This window comes from Arvicola amphibius, chromosome 9 (assembly GCF_903992535.2).
Source record: "Arvicola amphibius chromosome 9, mArvAmp1.2, whole genome shotgun sequence".
NCBI lineage: Eukaryota > Metazoa > Chordata > Mammalia > Rodentia > Cricetidae > Arvicola > Arvicola amphibius.
In genome coordinates, this window is record NC_052055.2 from 32,715,947 (window position 1) to 32,741,637 (window position 25,691).

The window sequence follows — 25,691 nt, forward strand, 5'->3', positions numbered from 1 at the left end:
GCAGGATAATGCTGTCTTGAGTAAGACTAGAACACAGCCACCTGCAATCCAGCAACAAAGGTGCTAAGGCAGAAGAACTCAGGGACAGACCAGAGGTCACCTGTAGCCTTCCATAAAATAGTATGCCACACCTAGCATGCAGGACTGAGCATACAGATCTAAAACATTTCTTCAGCCATTCTGGGAGACTAGTAGCCATCTCTAAGACTGTTGCAGAATCCTTCACATCAGATGTTTTGTGTAGATGCGAGTCGAATAAACACTGGAGCCAGCATACCGGAGCACCCCTTCAATCAGCACTTGGAAACACAAGAGGACTAGAACACAGCTACAGTCATGGAGTTGTGAACAAAGCATACTGTAAAGATGCTTAAAAGATGCTTGTCCCACAACAAGCAATCCTTGCTACTCTGTCCTGGACATGAAGTTGAAACACAAACCTTTTTGCCAAGAGAAGCAGGCAGACCACACTGCACTGGGCATGGTTTCTCATACTTCTGTACACTGTATGTGATTCTTGTAAATGCCTAGTGTAGGGCCACATGTAAATCTACTTTAGATACAAATAGATTCTATAGGCTACCATGTCAGAATGAATACATGTAAAGTGGTGTATATTTTGTCTCCAATGCTAACAAACAGAAATTCACTTGAAAATCTGTGTTTAGATTGCAAACTTCTGTGTCTAATCAGCCAATTCTATAATACCCCTTGAAACACCTTTATAGATCACTCAATGCTGTCATTCTGGGCAGCAGGTGCTAGGCCAAACAGCTGGGTAGAGTTCCAACAACTAGATAGCAAGGGGGTAGTCATGTTAGTGAGAAGGCAGTCCTCTATTGCACTCCACATAATTCAAGAGTTCTACACACAGGCTGATGCCCTAGGGGACAGACAGTGGCTGTGTGTACTGCCGCCAGTTATAGAAAAGCAGCTCACAGTATGGCCATAGTCCAGAAGAAAGGAGAACTACAGGCTTACAAAAAAAAAAAATGGAGTCAGCTGATCCAAGAGGAAGTCCTAAGGTCTTAACAAGGTCTTAATGGGCTAGAGACCCACCCACAAAGGCCAGGGGAGTCCACTGACAGAGTTCAGCCCGGAACCTGGCACACCCCAATGACAAGCATTACAGAGATTGGGAGGGGCGTGGAGGAGGGGATCCAACCTCCAAGACAGTCACCATTGTCCTAAGATCTTCACCTTAGCCTCTGGCCTCTAAGCCTCCTTCCTGTAGACTTCCTTGCTCAAGCTCTCAGCTCTCATGTACCATCATTGGCAAACTCTCCTTGCTCTCGGGACTGGACCCCATCCCCACCCTGACTTATTCTCCTGTTCTGAGCAAGCCTAGAGAAAGTAGGAGCTGCTAAAAGTGGAAGGCTTACAGATGCAAAGCCCGACTCCTACTGTTTCACTAAGAGGCATTTCCTGGCCTCACAACTACCCACTTGGAAAGTCAAGGGCGCTGCTGTGTGAAGGGCAGGCTCTAGACAAAAGCCAGCTGTGGCTAGCTTTACAGCAAAATTAACATCAGCAGAGTTTCATTTTTAAGGAGTTCAAGACCAGCACCCATCCTTCAGAGCCATAGTCACATACACACACAGTGACAAGGATGGCCTCCCGGGATTTAAAAAGACAGCTCATATAAAGCTAGGGGTATAAAAGTCTGCTTTTCTGAAAAGTCTGTCAATTATAAAAGAGCATGCCTGAGGGCTGATGAGATGGCTCAGTGGTTAAGAGCACTGGCTGCTCTTCCAGAGGACCTGGGTTCAATTCCCAGCATCCACACAGCAGTTCACAACTGTCTGTAACTCCAGCTCCAAACGATCTGACAGACATACACGCAGGCAAAACACCAATGCACCTAAAATATGAATAAATAAATCATTAGAGAGAGAGGAATATATATCTGGATGTGTACAATGCAAAAGCACCCAGTGCATCAGATCCAAGCCCAGTTCTGGGCCCTGAGTATACAGCCAAAGTTTGCCCACAACAGACAAGACTCACATGAAAAAGAAGTCTTTACAAGAAAGACCAAAACAATTTCATCTGTTAACCAAACTGTTGAATCAAAACTCGAGTTCAAGCACAATCGCCTCAGTTTCTCAAAGCAGTAACTCCCTTTCAACGATTAATAAAGTCCTCTAGAAAGTGCTCCCCACACCAGCATTTTTAAGATTTTTTGGCAGGATAAATATTAGCTTGTGCCCTGCCTACACAAGAAGCGAAAGCTGACAAAGAAGCAGTTTTACAAAAAACAAAAAAACAAAAAAAAAAAAAAAAAAAAAGGAAGAAGAAGTTGCAGTCGCAGTAGTTGCAGGGCAGTGGGTGCCTAGGCTGGGCTCTGCTTCTGTCCTCTCTGTTCTGGCTCCAGATTCTTGCTGTTAATCCTCAGCACCCTGCAGGTGGCAGGTCCTGGGGGCTCACCACCTACGTGTGCACTGCAGCTATCTCCAGGGCAAGCTCAGTACAAACAATAAAACAGAGAGTGGAAAACAAGCTAATTAAAGAGAGAGGTTTAAGATACTTTGAGGGATAAAAGGGAACAACTGGGTCTTGAGTATGGCTTCAGCTTAGTTTCTTGAAAGGTGTTTAAGGGGTTTCATGACCACAGGTAGCAGTAACTGGGGTATGCCAGCCTGGCCCTGTGGACAGCTCTGGAGACCCCAGATGCCACATTGCCAGACAGGTGGGAGATGAACCCCACAGCTTATTTTTTGCCGCCAGTTCTCAGGCTGGCTCCAGATCTCCATTTCCTTTTCACCTGTGTGGTCTCTCTGAGTTTAATACACAGCTAAATCAGCTGGGAAAAGCAAAGAGCCAAGCCAGAGGCAAACTCAGCTAGTCTACATGCTGAGAGAGGCTCTCCTGACCCACAGTGCCTAGCATCACCTCCCTATCCCCAACTCCTGCACAAACAAGACAGGCTCCTGAGCATCTAAGCTGCTTCTGAGTCAGTGTGGAACACATATGCATGAAGGGTGCAGGGTCCTAAATACATCCCCAGGACACAGTGGCCCAGACAGATGTACACCTCAGTCTCCACAGTCCTTAAGAGGGAATCCGCCCAGGCTGTGTAAACTGCCCAACCCCATGACCATCATCACAGCGCCAGTCATGTGGGCTATTGGCAGGCTTGCTGTGACAATTCCACAGCTACAACGGTGTAGCCAACTCTCAGGACTCTTGACCTAAGCTCCTGTTGACTGATGAGCTGTTCCTATGAGATCTCAGCAGAAGTGAGTCCTTCCTACCACGCACAGTGTGCATCTGTAGACACTTGGCCCTGAGGAGAGCAAGACAAGGACTGAAGACAAAGCTACTTTGGGGGCTCTAAGTCCATCTGAATGGCTCTAGAGAATCTATGGCTAATCTAATAACACTAATCTCTCTCTCCCTTTTTTTTTTTTTTCTGGATGTGCTCTTGCTGTGTAGCCCCAGGCTGGCCTCACATCTTTCTGCCCCAACCTCAAACACAGAAATTACAGGCACGTGCCACACCTGGCAATATGTTGGTTTCACAAGGATAATTACCCAGAGCTATTACTAAAGGGCTAAGGTTCTGATTTGGAAACAAAAAACTTTAGATAGCTGTTTCTGATCTGAAGCTAAGTTAAGAAACCCCACTTCTGCCCATTGTATATAGACCTTCCCTAGGCCCTGCTGCTGTTCACAACCCTGCCACCCAGTGCCTGCTGCCAGAGCGGCAGTCAGCCATGGATGACAGGACCACAGGAGAGCAAGTCAGGATGTATGACACTGCACTCTTGGGTGTCTCAACTTCTCCAGAGATCCCAAGAGTCCACATCAGGGACACCGGGAGCTTCAGCTGGTCAGCTTTTTGGTACTGAGAACAGAGCTGCAGGGATAGGTGGTAGCCTGATGGCACAGAAAAGAGCCAAAGTGAAAGGACAGGCCACGCCATCTTCCACAGTTCTAGGACAGTTTGAGCATGTTCCTGTGTAGATGTCAGCGGAAGATTCAACAGGTCAGAGGCAGGATGCTTTCACAGAGACCTTATCCAGAGCAAACCCACTTCGACATGGCCCCAAATGACAGCCTGTCCACTGGCTTCAGAGGGTACACTCAGCACCATGCTGCCCTCTAACCACAACATTATTGTTAACTAACTGCAGGAAAGCCAGGAGAACGAAGAGTTCCAAGGCCTGCCCCAATGGGGCCTGGGCAGAACACACGAGAGGCAGGCGAGAGTTCTAGGGGCAAGGATGGCCCTGGCCTCCTTGAGGCACACTTCAGTCTCTATGGATGGAAAGTTGGCCACAGCTGGTAAAGCTGCCTGGTGTCTATAAAAGTGTTCTTCCCAGGAGACGGCTGGAAACAGACACTCCAAGATACTTTCATTCTTTTCCTTATTTGCCATTCTGAAAAATAAGCTGTTCTTCCTACTCTGCAATGGAATAGGGTCAAAATCTTCCACAGTCAACAGCAGCCCAAAGAAAAGAGCACTAGATCCAAGTTATTTCCAGTTTGGCAAGTGGCCCAAGGTAACTCTATGCTGTTTACTTGGTGCAAGCAGCATTTGCCTGGGGATAAAAACCTAATCCCATAACCAGTCAGCCAGTGTCCCTGCGTCCTGGAAACAGGAGCTGAGGCACAGGCAGCTTCTCAAACCCTCTCTATCCCAATGTTCCTGAATCCAAAGTTCTGTAAAGCCTACCACCTAGGAATGTCCACTCTAGGTTCACTGTGATGTACAAAATCTGCAAGTTCCCAGGGCTGGTCAAAGCCACCCAATTAAATGATCTACTGATCTATGCAGAGGCACAGCTAGCAAAGGCCTGTGCAGAATGGCCCCTGAGGCTGAGAGCAGAGCTCAGGGTCCACCTGCTCCAAAGGGGATGGCCACCTAAGGATAGGGCCCTGGGCCTCCCCTCCCCTTTCAAGGATGCTCCAGAACTCCTCCCTCCTTTGTTATGGAGCTATAACTGTGAACTCTCCATAATAACAGCCAAGAGAATCATACATGAGAACAAGAAAGGCCACTCCAAGGGGTGACATGTGGATTAGGTGCTTCATGGCAGAGATGAGTCGCAAAAATGTGAGGGGAGACTCTTAGCTTCAGCCAAGAGCCCACTGTAACCCTACTGTGCCAGGTCCTTGCATCTTTGCTACCACCTACAACCTCTAGGAGAGCAGGTCAGAGCTCACAGCTTCTCTTCTCCACAGTTTCTGCTGGATCTGAGGACAGAGAACAATAAATGGTGGGGTTTGCTGAGAGTTCTGAAAAGTCCTCACCCTCAGCATCAGAGGCCAACATCCTGCACAGGAACCTCTAACAGGGCTCCAAACCTGTCCTTTGTCACTTGGTCTGAGTAGTGGTCTCAAGCGCAGTGATTAAAAGCACATTAAGGCAGGAAGTAGTCAGAATATAAGCCTGAAGACATATTTTATGTGGGGTCATGACAGCACATACCCGTAGTTCCAGCACTTGAGTCACAACAGGTTCTAGGAAAACATGGGCTACAGTGAGTTCTAGGACAACTTAGGTTAGAGTCTCAAACACACACACACACACACACACACACACACACACACACAGACCTGGACAGATGGCTCAGCAATTGAGAGCAGTTGCTGCTCTTACAGAAGACCCAGGTTTGGTTCTCAGTACCCACATCAGGCAACATACAACCACTTGTAAAGGTAGCTCAAGGGAATCTGATGCCCTCTCCTGGCCTCCACAGGCACAGCATTCACACGTACATCACCACACTAAGACACTCACATTTACACATAACTAAAAACTAAGTCTTAAACAACACACACACCCCTATTTTTAAACACACCCTCTACTGAAATTACTCTCTTTTTTTGAGACAGAGTCTTGATAAGTAGCCTGGGCTGACCTAGAATTCAGGATCCTCCAGTCTTAGCTTTACTAGAACTGGGAATACAGGTATGTGCTATCATGCCCAGCTTATCCAAACTACTGTCAATCCAGAAAATGAAAGTGCTAGCAAAGTAAGCCTTATTGTTCAAAAGCCACAGAAACAGCCAGGAACTGTACTGGCTTCTGGTCCCTGAAAAATAGACCAGAGCCCATCGAAGGAAGGGCTGGAGTCAGCTGCCAGTCACTGGCTATGGCCCTCCGTAACATCACCTTCAAGCATCCTTTGCAAACCCACTTACACCTCAATGGAAGCTACCAAATAAATTATCAGGGCAGTGTCAACTGGAACACCCCCAGGTCTCCATGGTTTGCTGTGCCCAAACCAGATTCCATCACTGACTACTGAGAAATGTAGCAACAGCTTGAGCAGAACAGGAGCCCCAGGTCAGCACAGCCTCCAGCGTGTCATCCAACTTCCGCAGACAGCAGGACATCATGCCAGAAGAGAGCAAGATGCACCCACTGAGGCGAGGCCCTGGAGAAGCGCCTTCACTGCAAACTCAGCACATCTCACTCTTTCCTCAAAAGACCAATTTAGGGAGAAGACATGACTGAAACTCCTCAACCCTCTCTGGGGATGCTGATTGACAGTCCCAACACTCTGCTGCTCTGACTGCTGACAGGTGAATTCACAGGGGCCTGAAAGTCACCAGTCAGGGCAGATCAGATCTCACTCTACCATTCCCCTCCCCCTCCCCAGATCAGCCGAGTCACAGGACTAACTCTTCAGAGGACTGCTAGAAGTTCCCAGAGGGAGGCACAAGGCTTCTGACACAGTGAGCTGAGCTACCAGTAAGGACAGTCAACTACAACATATATGAAAATTATTTTAGTATTTGTAAAAAAAGAATATATCTTTCAGGTAGCTAACCTAAAATAAATAAATAAATGGAAAAGCAGCAGGGTGTCTTAGTGTTGTAATTCTGACCTATGAGGCTGAAGTACGAGGGATGCATTGAAAGAAGGCAGATTGGGCTATTCAACAGTGAGTTTCAGGACTGGTGGGGAATGCTATTTTAAGGTGTGTTGCTTTTGTTTAATGCTGCATTTGTTTAACTCTGTGAAGCTGTGGTTCTTTGCCTGTCTAAAACACCTGATGGTCTGGTAAAGAGCTAAATGGCCAAGAGCAAGGCAGGAGCAAGGATAGGTGAGGCTGGCAGGCAGAGAGTATAAGCAGAAGATCAGAGGAAGGGAAGACGCAATGAGAGAATAAGGAGTAGAAGACATCAGGGGCCAGCAACCCAGTCACCCAGCCAGCCATGGAGTAAGAGCGAAAGTAACGTATACAGAAATAGAGAAAGCCCAGAGGCAAAAGATAGCTGGGTTAATTTAAGAAAAGCTGGCTAGAAATAAACCAAACTAAGGCAAGACATTTATAAGAAATAATAAGCCTCCGTGTGTTTTATTTGGAAGCTGGGAGGCAGGCCCTCCAAAAGACCCAAAAAGAGTAATAAGAGTTTAAAAAAAAAAAACCAACAACACAGGACATCCTCGGTTACATGGCAAGACTACCTCAAAGCAGGAAGGGGGGGCAGTGGTCAAGAGCACTGGTTGTACTTACTTGTACAGGACCTGGATTCAGTTCCCAGCACCCACATGGTGGCTCACAACTTTCTGTAACTCCTGTTCCAGGGGATCCAATGCTTTCTTATGACTACCCCAGGTACTTACATGGTGTACACATATACATGACTCATAAAATAAGTCTTAAAAAGAAGGAAGGAAGGAAAAAGACTAGAGAGATGGCTCAGTTAATAGAGATGTCTACTGCCAAGCCTCAGAACCCGATTTTGATCCCCAGACCCAGAAGGTTGGAGAACCAACTCCCTTAAACAGTCACTAGCCTTTGTGTGTGTGCGCACCTACACACTGGCACATATGTGTACACACACATACACACAAATAAATTTTTTTCTTTAAAGAGGCTATAAAGACTATAAAAATTAATGTAAACTGGGCTTGCTGATCCCAGCATTAGGGAGATGAAGGAGGACGAAGGATCAAGTTGAAGGTCAGTGCACTCATTCACATGTGGGTCTCTCCTTTCAACCACCTTCCAATACCTCTTCTACCTCTATCTTCCAGGCAAGCTGTTCCCTCAACAGCCACCTATCAGCATCTTGAAACCTGGATCCAGCTCTACACAGAAGGGGCCTCATGCCCCAACATTAGCCACAGATAACCAGAGCTCACTCTACCTCCCAGTCATCCATCTAGCCCTGCTCTAGCACAAAGGAGCCTGACTCGTTCCTCCTCCCATGAGAGGTGGCTGGGATCCTCGCAGGTCAGAATACTCAGCTCTGCCCCACCACATATCAACAACTCCACAGAAGCAAAAAGCCCTTCCATCCTCAGGACTCATGCTTGTCCTCATGAGAACTGCAGAGCCTGTGTGTTTGGGTTCATCTCCATCTCCCTGCAGACACTGCCTACTCAACTGCTTCATGTGGGTGTGCAGCAATCGTAGCTGAAACTCACAAGGTGCTTCCTATGAGCCAATTTCTAGTTCTATACTAGCTCACTAACCTCACAGCAATCCTATGTGGGGAACTCTAGCATTAGTCTCATTTTACAAAGACGAAACTGAAGCAGGAAAGACAAGAGCAGAAACCCGCAGTGGGGCATCAGAGCCCTTCCTCCCCTCCTCCCTCCACTCTGTCCTCTCTGCAGCATCTCCAGAGATCCCAACTTCTCTAGAGAAAGAAGGGCAGGCGGAGGTGTTCACTGATTGGTGCCTAGTGTGCATCACAACCAGTCTAGGGCCTAGGGATGAAAACCTTCAAGACCTCAAGCATCCAGATGAGAAAAGAGGGAACAGATGGTGAGGCCTGGTTGGTGAGGCCTGACTGGCTGCATTCTCCAGGAGCAAGACCGGAATGGTACTCCCTCCCCTTTGTCAGTTGGACAAGTGAGTCTGGGAAAACGTGTGAGAGGGCAAGGGTGATGTGAGATGGAAAAGGGCAGGCAGTGAAGGAGCCAGGCCCTCCTTCTCCACGTTTATAAAGGCCAGGAAACTTGGTTAGCAAGAACTTGCTGTACACACAGGACACAGACGGTCCCACAGTGTGGAAAGATATCCAAATACATCCAAGCATTTGTAGGGAGCTAGAAAGACAGAGAACCTGACACAGGGAAGGTGACCTACACAGCTGGTCAGCCACCTGCACCAATGTAGGCTCCACTCTTCCAAACACATGGAGATTTAGGGCAAACTAAGGAATTTATCAAAGTATCTTCCCAAGCAGGGAGATACTTTTCAAAGTAGAAAAAAAACTCTTCAGTCTGCACATGAAACTTCTAAGACGGAGAAAAAAAGAGAAAGGAGTAAAAAGATAAACTAGCCCACATGAAAGCCAAACCTGGGAATAGGAGGACACCAGCACTCTGAGCTAAGGCAAGTTCAAAGACAAACTGGGATGCTCCTGTCAATACAAAATGGACTGTAGCTAGCAAGAGAAGCTTCTGAGAGGTTCACTTTTAGGGGACACAATAGAGCTATGGAGCCCTTATGCACCCTGCCCACCAATCAGGTGGCCCAGCAGATCCATACACAGCTATCTCTACTACAGAGTCTACACACAGTGCTGCTTTGGGTCCAAAGCTGATACCCAACCCCAGTCCTCTACCTGTTGTTTTAGGGATATGGCAGCAGAGGGACTGTTTGTTCTGCTCCTAAGGCACCCAGCCAGCTACCTATTATAGCACCACTTATTATAATTATGCTGGCATGTCCTCCCTGCCTCCTTCCTTCCCTCCTCCTCTTCAATCTTTTCCCTCATACCCCTGCCCTCCCATACCCTCCCAATATCCACTAAATAATCTCCATACCCAAGCTCCCTCCGCATGGCATATCTGTCTGTCTCCTACCCGCCATGGGGCCTGCCAGGGTCACCTGCACCATAAATCATAGCACCACTGCCAGGAAAGGGTGTGTGTGTGTTCTGTGGGTATTCTCTTCCATGTAAAGCCAATAGGGAGCTGGATACACAGGATGCTAAGTTGATGGGTAAACTAGAATGAGATCTGATTGGTGATAGTCCTTGACCATGCAGGGTGAGGGTTAGGAAAGCCCCATTGTCCTAGGAAGAAAGAGAATGTGAGCGTGTGGTCCAAAGGAACAGGGTACAAACTTAGTAAGCTGTGACTCAGAGCCTAACTAGACAGAAAACCCCAAGAAAATGGCTCCTGGGAGCCTTGGGCACAGAGGTCACAGCAATGATGGTTGGAGGTGATGAGGGAGGAAAGGCAAGGCTACTACACTTATCAGAAAGGCCACTGTGTAGCAAAAGGACAGAGGGCTACTGGTAGGAACTAGGTGGTCAAAAGTGCTAGACTTTTATCCTGTTACAGAAGAAAGGATAGCCAGACACTGTAACACACCTCCATAATCCCAACACTCAAGAGGCTGAGGCAGGATTGTGAGTTCAAGATTAGCCCAAGCTACATAGCAAGAGACTACCTTGAAAAGAAGGAATTTGTAGACTGACCAAAGCCCTTAAGCCACAAGTAAGAAGTGACACTATCTAAACAAATCATGGTTCTTCATGGAAAACAAGGGTTGACTACTACAGCTTGTCAGGGACAGAGTGATGGCAGTGGTGACCTTTATAAATGGTATGAGTGGAGTTCTCCTGGGCCTGCCTGCCTGCCAGGATGCCAGATGCTACTACATCCATAGAAGCCACATGAACAGAAGCAGGTTTCCTATCGTAAGAGGAACTAAGTGGCCACATGCCAGAGATTCTAGAGGTCCCTATGACTGTGGCCTCTGCAAAGGGGGTCTCAAGGGAAGCCAGTGAGCAATGCTGGAGAATGCAGACAATTCTAGTCCTCTAGCCCAGTTAAAGACATGTACAAGGCAAAACAGCAGCACCTCATTCCTGTCACCCCTGTGGTCAGTATCCAAATACCACAGTAGATCAGCAGGTAAGGATTCAGGGGTTCCTAACAGGACAGGCTCAGACCCTGTCCTCAGGAACCATCATCTGCCAGCTCTTACTGAAACCAAAACTGAGCTACTGCAGAACTGGGGCCCTGACAGCCAGGTGTTCCCAATAGCTTTATAAAAAGAGAAAGTGAAAAGTGTATTATGGAAACATACTGTCTAATATGATATACCTACTTCAATATACAGCACATACTACATGCAATTTATACATGTGCACTATAACAGTGACATATCAGAACACACCAATGCGACATATAAGCTACCTTCTTTTTTAAAATATTTATTTATTATGTATACAATATTCTATCTGCGTGTATGCCTGCAGGCCAGAAGAGGGCACCAGACCCCATTACAGATGGTTGTGAGCCACCATGTGGTTGTTGGGAATTGAACTCAGGACCTTTAGAAGAGCAGGCAATGCTCTTAACCTCTGAGCCATCTCTCCAGCCCTATAAGCTACCTTCTACAGTAAGATAATATCAGATGAGATACAAAGGAATACATTTGTCATATAGATACATGCATTCACATAGTCCATATCTCTGCTATTCATATAACTGGCTTCTACATCTGCAGACCCAACCAACTGCAAGTAGAAAACATTCACAAAACTTCAGGTGGGCTGAGATATTTTTCTTGCCAAAATTCCCAAACGATATACTACAGTGGCTGTTTATACAGCATTTACACTATGTTGGGGTTAAAGTCATCTAGAGATGACCTGAAGGATAAAGGAGAACCATACAGGTTACATCCAAACAATATGCCACTTGCCCTAAGAGATTTAAGAGATCCATTAGGGGTCCTTAAAAGCTGGCTGCAGTTTCTAGGCATCCAAAGGCAGTATGGTGCAGCCTATCTAGCTGTGGGGTTAGGCAGTTATGCACATGCAAGTCTACAGGGTTTCTCTCCAAAACTCTGGTCCTGGCAATAAGGTCCCACGGGGTCCCACAAGCTACAAGTTTCTGGCCATTCTCTTATCTTTTCTGCCCAGAGTTGAAAATTCCACTTTCCGGGGGCTGGAGAGATATCTCAGCAGTTAAGAGGTCTTGAGTCCAATTCCCAGCACCCACATGGTGGCTCACAACCACCTGTAATGGGATCTGATGCCCTCTTCTGGTATACATGGAAACGGAGCACTCATGTACATAAGTAAATAAATCTTTCAACAAAAAAAAGAAAGAAGGAAAGGAAGGAAGGAAGGAAGGAAGAAGGAAAGAGAAAAAGAAAAAAAGTCCACTTTCTCCTCCTTCACTGCCAAGTCTTATCTCAGGCACATTTTTCAATGTGACATTGTTGGTTCTTTTAGGCAGCCTTGACTTTCTGTGATGCTCACTGCTAATTTTAACTCCCCTAAATATTCCAACAAAGAGGCTGTCACAACAGCAGCCAGCAGTCATTTTGCATGGTGTTCAATTCCACGGGTTTGCAGATAGGTAAGTACCTAGCATGGACAAAGTTCCAAAGTCTTAGTCATCAATCCTGTCAACATGATGATGATAGGCACAAAAGCTGTAAGGGCAACCCTCTAGGACCTGATCGCCAAAGGGGACAGAGAAATGGAACACTAGCAAGCAGGGAGCCACCCAGTTCACAAGTTCCCTCAGCTCTAACAACCAGACCCTGTGGCCTCCATTCCCAGAGCCCAGAGACTGTGCAGCCCACCCTATCTAGAGACAGGGCAAACTGGAGCCTCCCTAGATAGGCATTAGGAAACACATGACCACATGACACAAACTATGTCAATTTGTGTTGTGAGAAAGAGGCACAACTCTTACCAGATCCCAAAAGGAATACTCATGACTGGGAAAGAAAGATGCCCCAGGCTGGAGACAGGGTGCTGAGGAGAGAAAGCCACACACTCTCAAAACTGGTTAAAGGACTTTCTGTTGTGTGGTTATGACATCATCCTTTTGTACTTTTTAAAATCTATCCTCCCTCAGTTGTTGCCTTTAGTATTTAGTTGAGCAATTTAGGTTTGTACCAAAAAGAAAGAAAGAAAAACAGGGGCTGGAAATGCAACTCAAAGGCAAGTTCTTGCCTGGTATGTATGAGGCCTTGGGTTCTGTCTCTAGAACTTAAAAAACAAAATCCAAAAAGGAAAACAGAGAAGGCAGGTACAGTGGCACATGCCTGTAGCCCCAGTCTCTCCCTAGATTGTGGTAGGAAGACACATGAACCTACAAATTTAAGAACAACCAGGGAAAAGGATAACACAGCATGGCTGCGGTGGCGTGGTGGCACACACCTTTAATTCCAGCACTCAGGAGGCAGAAGCAGGTAGATCAGGCAGATCTCTGTTAGTTCAAGGCCAGCATGGTCTAAACAATGAGTTCCAGGACAGTCAAAGTTACATAATGAGAGCCTGTCTCAAAAATAAAGAAAAAGGAAAAGGGGGTGGGGAAAAAGCAATATATTAATCCCATCCTCCTCCTCCTCCTCCTCCTCCTCCAGGAAAAGATAGCTTTTAAGTTTAGGCAACTCTAAGAAGCAGGCCAGGTCACCAGGCTAAGATCCTTCCAGAGCTCAGCAAACACACTTGGTAGTATACATGGGTCAAATTGTGTTTTCTAAAAGCAATCCTGAGGGACAGACACAAGTAAAAACAACTCTGAGTAAAACTGTCACTCTGTCCAATCAAACCAAGCAAGGAAGGCACAGAGGTACTAGTGTCTGCAGTCAGGCTGAGTATTCTGCCGATGAGAGAAGGTGATCCTGAATGTTTTGTGCCTTCTGTGCATGATCTTAGAGCTCCCTGTTTTGAGAAGAAACCCAGGCCTGGCCCTCTGGAGGAAAGGCATAGCTAGCAACAGACTCAGCAAAACCCTGGTTTCATATTTCATAATCAACACATTCCCATACCCAGATAAACCGTCCTGGTTCCCTCCCCCTTCAGCTTAAGCAAGCTGCCCAGCACACCCCCTTCCTGCAGGTTCCAGAAACTAAGCTTACAATCTAGGCCATGCTTGGCTCTTGGAGCTCTGCTCGGCATGCAGGGGTTGTGAAGCCACCCTAGAATGCAGCTGGCAGAAACCAGGCCCAACAATGCTCACACCATCCCTGGGATGGCTCTTACAGCACACTCATAGAAAACGTCCCCAAGGAGGTCACAGCTGCAGCTAGACCTACCACACCCCTCTGAGTCCTGCCTTCTCAGCTACATTGGCCAAGTAAGATCCCTCCTCCTGCTTCTCCCCCCCCCCCCCCCCCCCCCCGCAAGACCCGAAGCACTCATGAACTCACAGCCAGGGGCTCTCACCACACAAGTACCATGCCAAAGGACTCCAAGGGAGAATGGCCTTGCCCCTTTTACCATGAGACTACAGCCACAAGGCATCTCTTTGAAGCACCAGCTGTCCCTTCCCTCAGCAGACAGTCTGAGAGCACCCTGCTCTTGACTCTCCAACCTCCAAGCCCATGGGAAGTAAGCTGTTGTTTTTAAGGCCCCAGCCTATAGTATTGCTAAGATCCTGGTATCCCACTGACTTCAGCATACCAAAAACGTTCACTTCCCAAGAGGGGCCTAGGGATCAGAACTCTTCAATTCACCTTCTAGTGTTGTACAAAGTATAAGCATCACAACTGTCTTCCCTGGAGCCACGAAGATCACCAGGACACCAGGCAAAAAGGGCCACAGATAGGCACAGGAATTCCCTGCCTGCTCCCAGGCAAAGTTCTGCAGGATGACAGGCCTAAGAGTCCTAAGTAAAGCAGAACTGTTTGGGACCAACAAATCCCTGGGTGGTCAGGATGTGGGCAGTGCATGGGGAAGCCCACGTTGTCTTGTCTGTTGATGACTGTTTTCAACTGCTTTCCTGTGCCATTCTATAGGCAGAAGCCATGGTCTGTACTGATGTCTTCCAGTCTCCCACAGACCCACATAAAAACCCTATCTGGCCTGACACCACAAAACCAGCATCACTCCCAGAAGACTTATCAGGACATAGCTTCCCTGGCCACAGAGATGGCACACTGTCGGTGTGGGCTGATAACAGTGGTGACAATGCCACCCGACTGCACCCACAGCTGCTCCCACCCTGGAGACCTGCGGGCAGAGCTTGTTTCTCTCCCACGTCTCCCTCAATTGTTGGTGGCACTGCCACAGGCCAATCTACTCCTTCAAAACCCTGTTTTGATTTCATTCTGCACTTGACTGGTTTTAAGCATCACCTCATTCCATAACACATAGGGTGTTAGGAGAAAATGACACTCAAAACTGAAAAAAACAAGCCAGCTATGGTGGCCATATGCATATAATCTCTACTTGGGAAATAGAAGCAGAAGGATTGGAGTTCAAAGGCCAGCCTCAGCTATACAGTTGACTATCAGCCTCAGCTCTATGAGGCCCAGTATCAAAACAAAAACAAAAAAAAAATTAATTAGAAGCACAGGGCTGGTAATGTGGCTCAGTGGTTGGCCTAGCATGTAAGGTCCTAGGTTCTACCTCCAGAACCTAACCACCAAACCTTTCAGGGCATGGTAGCACATGCCTGAATCCCAGCAGTCCCAGAGTTTAGAAGACTAAGGCAGAAAAGGATGAGTTCCAGGTCAGCCTTGGCTACATAACAAGACATGTCAAGATAAGATAAGATGGTCCAGACTAGAAACATGTAGATAGCTTATTGGGTAACAAGCTAAGATGACACTATCTTATTGTGTTGTTCACCTTTCTACGTCTGAGAACACCAATAACAAATTTCAAAAACAACCTTCTGATCAGACCAGGTACTACCTGCTTGGACATCTTCCAAAACTGGTCCAAGTCAGAAGTCAAGATGGCTTAATGTTCCTGTGCCTGTCTGCTCAACATGCCCAGAAGTCTGGCCATATAGAACCACCATCAGGATAGAATAGATCTTAGAACCAACGTTACTGTGGCCTAGCTTACAGCCTAGGTGGCAGGATGGGAATGAGACAGGGACAGAATTGGGTACCAGGGCAGGCTCACCAAGGCCACTGGTCATGTGACAATACCAGGGAATTATAGCGGGGGTAGCTGCTTATCCTCACAGTTCTAGGAAACTAGGTGAGACAACATAAGCGCCCAGCCAATGAGTACCTTCCTTGCCCCCAGGGATCCTTCCTGACACACTCCTAATACAGGAGCCTAGGAAGGACCAGCAGCTGAGCAGCCAGTAGCCAAGATGAGCTTTCTCTAGCAGCAGGCACTCTCTTGGCACGGGTAGCACAGCAGAATGGCCTTGAGCTGGAACACAAAGAAGAATGGCACTTCCACATTTCCTTGGGCAGAAAACAAACAGCATTTTAAGTTAGTGATCGACTTGAGACTATGAACCATGCAGCCTGACACACCCTGGGTATGCACCATGCTTGGCCACCTGTGATGGGGCTCTGGGTAAGTCATTTAACTTTCACATTCTGAGTTCTATCAGAGGGCTCAGTGCTCTTAGCGCCTGTCACTCCTACCCTTCAAGTGCCGATTCCACAGGAATAACTATCTCTTGGGTTCATGGTTATCACACAGAGGCTGAGGCTCTGAGCAGTGCTGGTTTCTGGGCCAAGGTCACAAAGCCAGAGCTGGCCACTCCCTGTACTCCCTACCAGGACAAGCTGGGCTCTGCCAAGCTCCCACAAAAAAAGTAAAAGGTGCAGGCCCCTCCCCACCCTCTTCAAAATTAAGATCATTTTAGCTATATATGACTCATTCAAGAAGAGTGGAAATGCTTTCAATAACTTTGCAATTACCTGCACTCTGCCTTAGGGACACAAGTGTTGGTCCCTATCGCACACGTCCTCCACAACACATACACACACCCCCTGCCAATTACAGGCTACACAGACTGTATGGTGGAAACAGGACAGTTTGACCTACAACTTGACCTCCCTGTTCAAGCTCTCTCCCAAGTCAGAACTGCCTTTAAATGGTGCTGAGCAGTGGCGGAACAGGCTGGCCCACCCCCTGACCTGACTCCATCCAGCAGAGGGGAGTACTGCACAGAGGTGTGCAGGGCCTCAGCGGGGGAGGGCTTCCCTATCCAAGCTTTGATGCAAACAGTTTTACATAAGCGATATGAAAAACCACTAACGGTCATTCCGGTATTCCTGTTGCTTGCCTGACTGGGAGGAGATTTGCATGTTGGAGGGAAGCCCAGGAGAATGCAGTTATTTCTAGAGGCAAGAGAACCTCTATGCTTTCCTGTACCTGCTTTCCTTCAGCACATGTAGATTCTCCAAGTCAGGAGACCCTGCCCTCCATCCTGATGCCCAAAATACCAAGGTAACTGAGAAACAGCTGCTGTGCTGGAGACAGGCCAATGAGGCTCCATATTCTGGGGTTACTCGCCATCGCAGCCAACCTCATTCTTTGACTTCAGTTGTCTTCTCTTACCCCAGGAACAAAGGAGACAGGGTCCCATCGTTATGCTGTCATGGTCTTGCTCAAGCACTTTTCATTGATTCTCTGGTTTCCCTGGGTTTTTATAGTCTAAGCAGACCTCAAACTCCCAATAGTAGGATTATAGATGTAAGCCTCCACACCCAGCTCTCATGTGCTTTTACCCACACCAGCAGTGAGGCCAGAGAGAGGTGGAAAGCCAGGCTGGGCCAGGCTATGGATCTCTAAAGCAGCAAAATATCCTGCTCGCTGCTGGGCACACAGGGCCCTCTGGTCACAAAACTATCCCATATGCCTGGTTCTGCTGCTCTCCAGCCACTGCATGCTGTTCTGAGCATGAGGTTAGAGCAATTTGTTGAATTGCTAAACATCTCAACAACCCAGCATATTTACATGCCTTAGCAGCATCTGGCCATCATGGGTTCTCAAGTGCTCCACATCAGCCCATCATGGGTTCTCAGGAAGAGGCCCAATTTTCCAACACCCTAGACTCCCAGTCCAGGCCTCTTCATCATCCTCTCTAGCCCACCTAATGGCTCTCATCCCAGAGACCAACAGGAACCCTCAGGCCTACAGCACAGAAGGAGGAAGTTTAGCAAATGGGAACACTGGATTAATAAGCAAAAGTCCCCAAAGAGCCCCAGGCTCACCCACCTTGGTCTTCCTACTGCTGCCTTTTTCTGGCAAATTAAATTTTAACTCAAGGCATAATGTCACAGGCTTACATTTTAACCAAACCAAATAAAAATGCAAACCCCTAAGTGAACCATGAATGGCCTATGAAATTCCCCATCTTTCCGCCATTTAACACCAAGTACTTAGAAAGCATGCAACCCAATACTGAGGTGCAAGACAGACCATCTCTAGTGACAGGCTCGATGAAACAAGGGCTTTGTCCCTCAGATATGCAGGACTGTGCATCTAAGGTGGCATATAAAAGCGTGGAGCACCCAGCAAGAATATCCTCAGGGTCTCCAGGTACAGTCTCCACAAAGTATCTCCTGAAACTAACTGCCCGAGAAGCCCCAAGGTCACCTTCGTGCTCCTTCCACACCTAAACAAAAAGGCGGCTGTCAGGTAGTGTAATGGTTCATGCTATAAGCCCAGCACTTGGAGGAGGACTGTTCCAGGCCAGTAATGTAGTGAACCTGTCTTGAAAAGGGGGGGGAGGGCTGTTCTCATAGAATGCTCCAGCAGCACAAGTCCCAGAGACAGTTCAGTAAGTCCTTTCCCTGATCAGGCACCTTAAAAGGTCCACCACTAAGCCACTCTGATTCCATGGCTTTCTAAGACATGCTATAACCCTCACTAGGCCTGAGGATGAGTTGTGGTTCTGTGACCAACTCTGTGACCAAGACAGTAGTTATAAAGTCAAACCACTTTTCTGGGCTGAACTGACACAGCTTAAAGATTACAGGAATGTTTTGAACTGCAATTTCCTCATATTTCTGTCACACGAAAGAAAAAAAGTCACCAATAAAAAGACTATCCGGTTTAAAGGTAAGTTACATTCGAATCAAATTTCACAGGGGGAAATGGATCACCGCCATCAGCGGCGGTGTGACTTTCACATTATTAAGAACAATTTGTTCTTGTTCTTTTAAGGGGCCACTGATGACAGGAATGACATCACCAAAGTGCATGACATTGGATTTTACTTTTAAATGACTACAATATACTGCAAATGACATCTTTTAAAGCTATTCAAAATTGGAGCTGGACAGTGGTGGCCTGGTCCAAGTCTTTAATCCCAGCACTCAGGAGGCAGGGCAGGTGGATCTCCGTGAGACCAAGGCCAGCCTGGTCTACAGAGTTTACACAGTAAAACCTTGTCTCAAAAAGACAAAACAAACAAAGGGACAAAAAGGTTTAGATGTGTCCATAATTTTGAATGTGCCCATAGTTTTTCAAAGCTATAGTATGGAGCACTTGTGCAGAACCTGGGAAAATATTTCTCTTAAGGAAATTCAACCCACTATTGCGGATAAGGGTTTCTTCTGGCATTCTAAGTCTTTCTTATGCCCAGCTTTGACCCTCCTGACTCAGCATCCTGAGTGCTAGGATTACAGGGATATATCACTATGCCTGGCATTATACTTATTTTTCCCCCTGAGAAAGGATTGGTCTTTGCCCCTAGGTTAGTCTAGAATTCATTATGTGGCCCAGGCTGAACTCAAATTTTGGGCAATCCTCTGCCTCGGTTTCTTGAGCACTGGGATTACAAGTGTGGGATGCCCTGCCCAGCCTTGTCCAATACAAGTGATTTTACCTCTAGTATAGATGCCAAACCCTGCCCTTAAAAGTAAATAAATGGGGCCTGGAGAGATGGCTCAGTGGTTAAGAACACTGACTGTTCTTCCAGAGGACCCAGGTTCAATTCCCAGTACCCACATGCAGCTAGAACTGTCTGTAATTCCAGTTCCAGGGGACCTGACACCTATGGCAAAACACTAATGCACATAAAATAAAAATAAATACATTTTAAAAAGTAAATAAATGAATGAATAAGTAAATCAATAGGTGGAAGGCCAATGAGATGGCTCAGCAGATAAAGGCACTTGCTATGTGAGCCTGGCAAGCTACAAAGTAGGAGAGAACCAACATCAAAGTAGTCCTCTGACCCCCACATTTACTTGGTTGCATGTGTCTCTCCTTAATGTACAGACACACAAAAACAGCTTTTTAAAAACAGATGGAGGGCTAGGCATGGTGGCACATATCTTTTACCCCAACAATGGGGTGGGAAGGTAGAGGCAAGAGGATGCCTGGAACTCACTGGCCAGCCCCCAGGTATGTTAAGAGATCCTTGATTCAAAATGAAGGTAGAGATCCATAAAGGAAGATACCCAGGGTCAGTTTCTGGCCTTGTACACACGTACACGTACACGCACACACACACATATAAACACCATACACAAACAGCTGATGGACAGTTACAGGTGTATTACAGTGGTGGAGTGTGAGTACCACACTGGAGGCCAAGAATTCAATCCCAGTTCTCCAAAAATTGATGGAAAAATACTCTCTCCTTACTCAAAACCAAAAATCATACACTGTTGATTGGTTGCACTTCCCTCAAATGATGACTAAGTTGTTGGCAACACAGAACTATTTATTATACTTTGGCTTACAACATCTAAGTGACTGCTTAAAATTATGCAGTAAGACTTGTACACAAAGTACAGTGACCACTACACAGAGCCAAATGCATGCCTACCTCAATGTCTCAATGCCTCATCTTCTAGTTCAAAGTGTGGCTTTTCTTACTCAAGATTTTCCCGTGTTTGAAACCGGGGGATGTGGTGGCAAACCAAGTTCTGCAAGTTCAAAAGACACAACTACAAAAACTCAAGCCGGGGGTTGGCCATGTGGAGTCTGTTGGCCATGTAGTATCCCAGAGTAGAAGGCACCTACCTTACTTGCACCCTGCCCTACCCAACTACCCAGCTTAGCAGATCCTTCCATAGATGTGGGGATTCAGCTAAAGACAGGGAGGCCTAGTCTGTACAATGTCTCCCAGGCCTGAAGAGGCAAGGAAACCAAGCTTAAGGATCAAAAAGGTAAAGTTGGTGTACTTTAAACCCAGTACTAGGGAGGCAGAGGCAGGTGAATCTCTGTGAGTTTGAGGCCAGCCTAGCCTACATAGTGAGTTCCAAGACAACCAGGGATCCACAGAAAATCCCTGTCTCAAAAAAACAAACAAAAAAACCAACCAAACAAACAAAAAAAGGTAAAGAAGATCCCAGGAAACATGAGGGTTCTGGGTTCTACTTGTGGTCATTCTGGCACCCTCAGACCCCAGTGCTTGGAGGCTACATCTAGCACAAAATATGGATGAACAAGATAATGAGAGTGTTAGTCCCCTTTTAAAAGAAACCCAAGCCAGACATGGCAGCTCATGCTGGGAACAACAACAGTTGTAGGATAGAGGGAGAAGGATCAGAAGTTATCCTTGGCTACACAGTGAATTCAAGGCAATCAAGGGCTATGTCAAAAAAGCAAGAACCACTAAATAGGCTGGAGAGCTGACTCAGTGGTTCGACCACTTGTTGCTCTTATAGAAGATCTGGGTTCAATTCCCAGTACCCACCTGGTGGCTCAGAAACTTCTGTAACTCCAGCCCCAGGAGATCCTCTTCCAACCTCTTTGGACACCAGGCATACATGTAGTAAACATACATGCAGGCAAAACATTCATACACATAAAAAATTATAAATAAAAACGAATAACAAGCACACCCAAACAGGAGCTGAGCTACAGGGAACTTGGGACTATCCTCTCTCCAGACTCAGGTTCTGGGTCCTCCACCACAGCTCTCAACAGTCCAGCAACTCCAGCACTGGAGACAGAAACACTCAGCCATCCCACAACGACTGCCTGACATTCTGAGGCACTAACATCCTCACCCTCCAAGAAAGATACAAGGCTGGCCACTGCTCTCAAGGGGCTACCTGGGAACAGAGTGGCCCCTTGAAAAGGAGCAAGAGGAAAGCTAACAGTGATTTAAAAAAAAAAAAAAAAAAAAAAAAAAAAAAACCTAAAACACACAAGTAGGCTATGCCTGCTGAGTCTGCCCAGTTCATTATTTTTTTTAAAAAAATAGGGCCTCGGGCTAGAAAGATGACTCAGTGGTTAAGATCAGGTATTGCTCTTCCAGAGGACCCAAGTTTTGATTCTCAGCATCCACATCAGACAGCTTACAACTACCTGAAGCTCCAGCTCCAAGGGGAATGCAGGCACATATACTCTCATGTATATACCCACACAAAGATAACACACACACATACACACACAACTTAAAATAATAAAAATATTAAAAATTAAAAAAGGGGGGGGGTGGAGAGATGGCTCAGCGGTTAAGAGCACTGGCTGCTCTTCCAGAGGTCCTGAGTTCAATTCCCAGCAACCGCATGGTGGCTGACAACCATCTGTAATGAGATCTGGTGCCTTCTTCTGGCATGTGGGCATACATGGAGGCAAAATGTTGTATACATAATAAATAAATACATCTAAAAAAATTAAAAAAGAGGGCTCTCCCTATGTGTACCAGCTAGCCTTGAGCTTTCAGTCTTGCTGCAGCAGTCTTCCTATGCTACAGTGTTCCATTCTTAAAACTGCCTACCTCACAGAGCCAGGCATGAAGGTACACAACTGTAATTCCAGCACCTGTCAGGAGGAGGCACCTGGGAGGCAGATAGAGGCAGGAATATCAGGAGTCCAAGGCTAGTCTCAGCTACAAACCCAGTCTTTAAAAAATAAAAAAATCCCAAACATACACAAACAATAAAAAACCCCAGGCACACTCCAGCCTTCACATAAAAGGTACCTGTCGTGAGCCTGACCAGGTTCCTCAGGCTGGGAACAGGACTGTCCTTTCCACCAACATGGAAGAGGCCTCAAGTTTCTCTGAAAGGAGACTCACAGGCCCCAGAACTTGATAGTGGGGGGGGGGGATACCCGAGGCACGTTTTGAAAGTTCCCATTTAAAAAGATCCTTGTTCATTGACTTTGGTGGAGCAGTTACGCTAATGCAAACAAGAGGAGCTTGTCTGGGAGCTGGTGGGGGAGGTGCTTCAGCTGAGTCCTCTGTAGACTCTGGCTTATGGGGTCTTCCACCCTAAGATGGCTCCTCATGCATGAGGTTGTCCCCACTACTGCTCCTTCACTGGACGCCAATGAGCGTTCGTGTCGCCTGGCCTGCAGTCGATTCTCCTAATGGCATATTACTAAATGCACCCTTGTCGACATAATTACATTATGATTTAAAAAAAATCTAGAGAACCACAGGAGGCGAGCAATAGAGCAGCATCTTCGCCCACCCTTAACAAGAACACAGCTTCTAGCACATTCTGGTTCCACAAATTACAGGCACGTTTCTGCCAGGGGTGTTCCCCAGGAGGGCACTAGCAATTTGGGGTTGTCTGCCACCTACAATGATCACCAGTCATGCTTATTCAATGCCAGGCCACAAAGCTGTCACAAACCACCCCTTGCTGGCTACCCAAAGCTGGGGCACCAAGGTCCTCCAGACAGTGAGAGGGCATAGGGCAGGGCAACAGAGGCATCCTAGACTCTCCCGTCTGCCTTCTGGATAACACAAATGAAATCAATTCAGCACCCCTAAACACCAGCTCAAATACCTTTTGACGCTCCTTTCCCGCACAAGAGACCAGGAGCTGCAGGATGACAGCCCCCTCCTCCCCTGCAGCTCTGCAGGGCAGACAGAGAAGGGCAAGAACGGTTTACAGCTCCCTCAGCCCTTCCCCCACTCCCTCCTCTCCAATAAGCAAAGTTGAGGGGTGTTAAAAGCAAGCTACCTTAGAGATCACCCAGTCCAATCTCTGATCTGCTTTAACGATGCGACAAGGGGCAAAGCTGCAGCACACAGCATCTCTGCAAGAGAAGCCAGTGAATCCTCCACAGCACTGGGTGCTGGCCCTGGGCAGCCTCCCTCCACAGGCCCAGGGATTGTGGTAGGGATGTTTCCAAAATAAATCACCCCCACAGACACCTAACACGCGGTTCAAACCCATCAAAGGAACAACTTTTCAGCATCCGTCACAAAAGCAATCGGCACAAATATTCCTGAAGTGTAGGATTTTGCAGATGACCTACTTCCCCCAATCCCTCCCCCAAAGCACTTGATTTCTTCATCATGTTGGGGTCTCTTCCCACCTGGAGCCCACACAGCTTCAGGCCACCGGTCACTGCCTTCCCCCCCCCCATTCCCCAGCAGCTTGTGCAAAATATCTCTGCAAAGCCCTCATCAACTTGCTCTTCTCATGCAGGATTTGGATCGAAGCAGCAAATTGAGGGTGCTGTTCACATTTGTTCCAAGGCTGGCGGAGGTTTCCAGTTCCAGTGACCAGCCATTTGTCACCCTGAATCAGTAAGGCACCCCTGCAGCTTTTTACTAACGCTTTCTTACTACGAGGAAAAATAACAGAGGAAAGACTCCACCACACCCTACCTGTCAGCAGACAGTGGAGCCAGCTGCAGGGAATGTGCTGGGAACACTTCACCGTGGGGGGACGCCCGGATGTACTGTTGCCCACCCTCTGAGTTTTGGTGGCCTACAAGACCACTAGAAACGACTGCTTCAATCGCTCATCTTTACAAATTCTGTTTGCCAGGCACGCGTCTTTGAACACCCCAATAACAAGAAGCTGCAAACCCCAGTTTGTGGTCAGGTAAGGTACCAGAAGGGGAGACTGAGGCAGAAGTTGAAGCCACACTCCATCAGTATCCCACTGGGTAAAGCAAAAGACCCAGACTCCCCAGGAGACCTAGCGCCTCTACCCACCCGTGGCTGACCCCACCTTCTAAGGTTATTACAAATAACCAGCAGGCTGTGCTCCCCAACTTGCACATACCTCCCCTGGAAAAGCCCTCCGCAGGAGTGTGCTCGCCGGGCGCCCATCTAGCGCAGCACACCTTGGAGAGGAATGGGTTAAGCTTAAGGGACTTGAGGATGATGGGAGAGGGACGGGGGCTTCTCCAAATCCGAGGCTCTGCACCTAGAGCGTAGTGCTCCCTCCCGTCTTCTCCAGGAACGAGGTGGGCTTCGGGAAATAAAGGTGGCCGCAAAGGGTCAGGCCACCAGCTAGCAGCGTTGCAAGCAATGTATGTTGGGGGACAAGGATAGAGAGCAGTGGCCCAGAAGCATTTCAAGGTAGTGGGCCCAGAGCCGGTGAACTCCCAGAAGTTAGCAAGGGTTGGGCAGAGGAGGGTGCGCACCCAGAGCCAGAGGCGGGAGGTGAGCGCCGGGGTGGCCCCGGGCCGGTGCGCTAGGAGGCAGACACCGCGGCCGCGGGGCCGAAGATGCGGACGAGCAAGGGCAGGTGCGGGCTGCAGCGCAGCGGCCGGGTGGGGGCGGGGAGAAGATGCGGGGTCGGTCGGGCCGCCGGTTCGAGGCGCGGGCTGCGGGGGGGGGGGGGGGGCGGCAGGTGCGGCCGCTCACCTGTCTCCTCCGGCCGGGGCCGCGGGGCTGGTGGGGCTAGCTGGCGGCTGGGGTGCGGGGCCCCGGGCGCACCGGGGCGGCGGCGGGGCGTCCGGGCGGCGGCTGCGCCCTCGGCGGCGGCCGGCCGGGCGGGTCCGTCAGTCAGCGACTCGGGCACTGAGGGAGCGCTGCGAGGCTGCGGCCAGCGCGCAGAGACAACGCCGCTTTATCAGGTCGGAAACAGCCGCTGCGCGCCGCTTCCGCTGACGCAGCGCCGGCCTGCGCCTCATGACTATGCAGCAGGGTAGGAGGGCGGAGCCTGAGTCGCGCACGTCCATTGGTCGGAAGTAGTCAATGGCCCCGCCCCTTGAGAAAGCCCCGCCCCTCCTGCCGAGCCCCGCCCAGGGCCTGGTAGTGGGCTCTGGAGGCGGCCGTGTGTTCCGCCGCCCTCGCCTGGCTTTCCTGCCTGACACCCTCAGGCTCTCCAGGCCGCAGCTGTGCAACGCGCTGTGCTCACCTTCCGCCAACAGAGCTGCAA

At 48.2% G+C, this 25,691-nt stretch overlaps 1 protein-coding gene across 2 annotated transcripts in view; it reads right to left on the reverse strand.

Annotated features, from left to right (window-relative positions):
* Slc45a4 (solute carrier family 45 member 4) overlaps positions 1–25,215 on the reverse strand; it is a 68,262-nt gene extending 43,047 nt beyond the window's left edge. The window contains exon 1 of one of the 2 annotated variants that reach the window (XM_038343592.2): positions 25,175–25,215. The gene's annotated coding sequence lies outside the window, so the exon portion shown is untranslated. Of the gene's footprint in view, positions 1–24,587; positions 24,650–25,174 lie in introns of those variants that run through there. The other variant, XM_038343595.2, reaches the window with a different exon arrangement.
* Positions 25,216–25,691: the final 476 nt, after the last annotated feature.